Source organism: Pantherophis guttatus, chromosome 15 (assembly GCF_059756535.1).
Source record: "Pantherophis guttatus breed Tessera chromosome 15, ASM5975653v1, whole genome shotgun sequence".
NCBI lineage: Eukaryota > Metazoa > Chordata > Lepidosauria > Squamata > Colubridae > Pantherophis > Pantherophis guttatus.
In genome coordinates, this window is record NC_142077.1 from 16,395,988 (window position 1) to 16,400,951 (window position 4,964).

The 4,964-nt window shown below is 44.7% G+C and overlaps 1 long non-coding RNA gene across 1 annotated transcript; it reads right to left on the bottom strand.

The window, feature by feature from the left end:
- Window positions 1–253: 253 nt before the first annotated feature.
- On the bottom strand, window positions 254–2,606 carry LOC148111999 (uncharacterized). The gene is made up of 3 exons (XR_015730005.1): window positions 2,495–2,606; window positions 2,004–2,061; window positions 254–1,286 (listed from the first exon to the last, which is right to left on the bottom strand). It is a non-coding gene; the product is annotated as an uncharacterized LOC148111999 (long non-coding RNA).
- Between the last annotated feature and the right edge of the window lie 2,358 nt (window positions 2,607–4,964).

The window sequence follows — 4,964 nt, forward strand, 5'->3', positions numbered from 1 at the left end:
CCTGGTTTCCTCACCTGAACTGGTTCTTTTTTTCCCTTTTTTCTTTTTTATGCAGTTTTTAATCTAGTTTTATTTAGCTTTGGGGGCTTGTTTGTCATTCCCCCCCCTTTTTTTGGAGGTTTTGAATGAAATAAAAAATTGATTTAAGAAAAAGAAATGATATGAGAAAAAGTACAATGAAATCTTAATGAAAGATTCACATTGTAGCTGCCATTCGTTTGTTCTTATATAAAATAGGAGAGCTTGTTAAGTCCTCCTGCTAAAAATTGTATATTTTTCTACTGGATTTTACTTATGTACTCTATTAGGAAATCATAGATATTGTTCTAAAAGCTGGGTGGTGTTTTTAAAACAACATCAAAGTAGCTTTGTCTGAGAGTTGATATAAATGTTGCATCCTGAAAAAATCCTATTTCTTCAACTATCCCGCTTGTACTAATGACAATATAGAAGAATAGATGGAGAAGATGCTCCACAGGGAATGATCAGATAAGGTGGGGGAGCCCCCAGGTGCATAATTGGCAGAGAAAGAACCTTAGAAATGACCCTCACTTTTTAGGCTTTCAAAAGCATTGGTGGGAGATTTGTACTTTCAGACATGCAAGATTCTCTTATGTTCCCTTCCAATAAAGTAGAGTTACATCATGTTTCCCATCTGGTGTACCTGGGAGAAGATGGAGGGGGGGACTTGCTACCTATTGTGCCAGGTGAGTCTGGCCAGAGCCGGATCTGGGAGGTCAGATGTGGCTGCTGCAGACTTTTGAGGTCCTTCTGTTTGTTTTCTCTCATATTCTGAAGCACGCTTTCTCAGTTGGCTTTCTCAGTTGGTTGAAGTGATTTTTCTCCATATGGTAACTGTGGTCCATCTCAGCCAGTTCATGCTGCAGACTCTGGAGGTGCTTCTTAACCTCTGGCAGAAGGTTCCTCACCTCTTTGAGGTCTTTCTCAGAGTCAGCTTTCTCTTCATTGAGATGGACAGCTGGGTAGTGACCTCATGCAGTTCTTTGTGGAGTTCTTGAATGTATTTCACCAAAGATTTCTTCTCTAGCTGTAACTGATGGCATGATCTTCTGCAGGTTTTCTGCAGGTCTTCTGTTGTGGTCTTAAGTTGATCCACTTTCTCCTGGAGAAAGCTGTGCTGATCTTTCATCCATTGATTGTCTTTCTGGAATTTCTGGGACTGAAAGTCAAAGGAGTCTCTCAGTTCATCAACCTGGAGGTTGGGACCATCAATGGTCGCTGAGAGATCGCCCAAGGAGATTGACCATTTCTTCCTTGTTGCTGACCTGTTTGAAAAATGAAGAGACACAGTCACATCCTCTCTCCGTTCAGGGCCAATTTTGCTAACCTGCCTTCTCCACTCTGGCTTTTTCCTACAGTTTTGGAGTCCATCATCTTCTGCTAGAATGAGATGCAGGAGGAGTGAAGACCCAATGGACAATCTGCAGAGGGTCTCCTGCCAAAAGATCCTTTAGATATAATCTACCCAGATCTGTTCTCAACTAAAAACCACCAGGTTCAAAATATCATATTTGAGGGCACATCAAGTGAAAATCAGATCTCTGGAGACGTTCCTAATGCTGGGAAAGGTGGAAGGGAAGAGAAGACAATTTGGGGTAAGGTTAGTGGATTTGATTATTGTGTGGAGGGGTGAACTTTAGGGAGACCTGAAAGTCCAGACTGGGGACAGGTCATCCATCTACCTCTTTGGCCACTCAGAGTCCACACAGTTTCAATGCTGTCAATCAATGCAGACGAAGCTCCCTGGAGAAGTCGGTAATGCTGACATGGGTGAAGGAAAGAAAAGAAGGGAAGGATCACTAGTAAGCAGCTATAGTGGGGATGGGAGAAGGTTGGGAGACCCAAAGGACCAGGTTGGGGCAGATCAAATGGAGAAAATCATCTATGGGCTGCTAGGCATCAACATTCAACTTGATGGCATAGAATTAATCCATCAATCAGTCAATCAATCAATCAATTAGGCAGGCAGGCAGTTGACTTACAAGGTCCCTTTCAGCTGTAGGCTTCTATTGACTGCTTCCTTTTCCTTGTCACCTTAACCTACAAATAGGGAACAGATGAGGGTTAATGCAATCAAATGACAATAGCCTAAAGCAGTCATTAAATTACACTACAATAACTTTGTGTAAAAACCACAGTCTTGGCCCCTTTAACACATGGATGGTCTTCAACTCCCAGAATTCTGCATGCTGGCTGGCTGGAGAATTCTGGGAGTTGAAGTCTCCCCCCATACCTTAAAGGGGCCTAGTTCAAGAAACACCAACAGAATCCCTCAATACTGATCTCTCTTCAAATTATCCTGACTTCCCATTTGATTCCGAGTCCAACTCAAGGCATATTGTTGCTCAAAACCCTCCAAAGGAGTTGGCTCTCCATCAATTTGGCCGTCTTTGTATTACTATGATTTCTGATAACAGGAAAAGGTGATGATCATTGGAATTAAGACAGATCCCCCCCCCTCCCAAGTACTTACGAGTCCCATTTCAGCCACGAAAGCCAGATGGGTGACCTGGAGCCAGTCCCTCTCTCAGCCTTCACAAGGTTGTTCTTGTGGGAATGAAGGAATCTTAGATACGTTCACTGCCTTGAGCTATTTAGAGAAATAATAAAGGTGGTATAAAAACCTAAGTAATAAAAAATGAAAATAAATGAATACTTCTGTTGCCAGGCCAAGTGTGTTTGGGAAATAACTACTATCTGGCCAACGGAATCATAGTTTAGGTTAATTTCCCCAAATCATTAAGCAGGTCAACCTTTCGCTTTGGGGTCACAATCTCCATCCAACTGGGACAGCCTGAAGCCAATTTTTGGGCCTTAAACCTTGCAGATTTTTCCTAGTGTACTTCACCGCCAGCCGCCCCAGCCCCTTTCCCGAGACAAGGACCTTCGAGATGGTGGATGAGGAGTTTGGTGACAGGTATGGAGGCTGCAGACACGGCAGGTATCAGCACGTCTGTTGTGTTTGGTTGAACCCCATTTCACTCATTTCTCCCCCCCTAATTCTGCCTTAAAGGGGAGGGTCTCTCCCTCCTGAGGAGCCCAGGCGAGGGAGGCCCTGCGATGCCCCCAGTGCTGCCATCCAATCCAGCCACTTTCCAGGGATGCTGAGCAGAGCCTCCATTATGTGGTCCAGACTCCCCAAGGATGCTGGAAGTTGCCATGGTGAGCTCCAGCCAATGAGCTCAGGAGGAGCCTCTGATGTCACAAGCCAAGGCTCTGATTGGCCTGGACCTGAGATTTGAAAAATAACCACCAACGGCTGCCTTTACCTGGGGGCGGGGCTTATCCATGGATGAACCGACTCTGAAGGGGCTTCAAGCCCCGAATTCCCTTCAGCCACAGCGGCTCCTTCTGAGGGGGGAACCGTTGGTCGCCTGGAGAGGTCGGGGAGCCCCAGATTCTGCCCCTTCTCTGGGGATGGAGCCCAGATTGAAATGTCGCCCCTTGGATCTGGAATGAAAGCTCCAGAGAGTCCAGATTTTCCTCTCCAGGCCCAGCTGATGAAGGGAAGCTGAGAGGGAAACACCACAAAAAATTAAATATTATTCGTATCGAAAAGGTCTTGTGAAAATGTACCTAAAGGAACACAGGGGTCTTTGCCAGCTTTAGGTGTCCTCCTCGCTGCCTGCAGAGGCCAAGTATGGCTTAAAAGACCAGAGTATAGGCTGCCCCCTACAGGCAGTGAGAGGGACCACTAAATCATGGAAGGACCCGGTGGAGGAAGGACCCTGAGTGCTGACTGGAATTCTGGGAGTTGAAGTCCACACCTCTTCAGGTTGCTAAGGCTGAGAAAGACGCTCTAGTAAACCCTTCACTGGGCAGCTGGATGGATGACATCTGAGGTCTCTTTCGACTCCATTTGTCCATTATTCTAACTCCTCCCCTCTTTACGGAGGGCAAAAGAATCCTCTCCAAAAAGGGACTTGGGCAACAAAATGGAGGATGCGGGGTCTTTTCCAGCTTTAGCTGTCCTTCTCACTGCCTGCGGAGGTCAGGTGTGGCTTAAAGGCCAGAGTATAGACTGCCCCCTACAGGCAGTGGGAGGGACAGCTAAAGTGTATCGTCCTCCATTTTGTGGCGGGAATCTCCAGTAGAAAGAGGGAAAGGAGGAAACTGGATGTAGCTAGAATTCTCTTCGTGGCTTTTTTCATCCCTTTTCAAACTCTGTTCTGTGTGTGGAACTTAATCTCTTCTTTTGGCTGCTTGAATAAAGTCCACCTTGGTTTAAGCCCCGGAGTTTCCCCAGGGCCTCCCTGTCTCCCCCTCAGGCCGGCTGAGCCCCTGAGTCCCAAGGCCAGAGCTTCTCCCCTCAGATCCCCTCCTGGCTCCCCAGAATTAGAATATGATGAATTACCCTCAGAGAAGCAAACAGCGCTGCTGTTTTCAGATGCACAAAAGGCGTTTGACAACGTGAATTATGGCAATTTATGATAAAACAGTTGAAAATGATGGATTTTGGAGACAGATTCATAAATATGATCCAAACTATATAGAAAGACCAAGCGGCAAAGGTGAAATGACAAAGAAAATAGATATCAGAAAAGGAACAAGACAAGGATCTCTTTCATCTCCATTATTATTTATATTGACATTAGAAGTTTTAAATAGAAAAGGGAGACAGGAAAAGGAAATAAAAGGAATGAGAATCAAAAAAGAAGAATATAAATTACAAGCATTTGCGGATGATTTGGTGTTTATCATGGAAGACCCAATAGAGACAGCGTCAAACCTATTAGAGCAAATAGAAGAATATGGGAAAGTAGCAGGACTGAAAAACCACAAAGATAAGACAAAAATATTAGTTAAAAATATGAGAGAAAATCAAAAAAGGGAGATGATGGAGAAACTGGATATCCAAATTGTGAAGAAAGTGAAATATTTGGGCATCCATCTGACATCAAGATGTGCAACGCTCAAGGAAGACAATTATTATAAACTGAAAA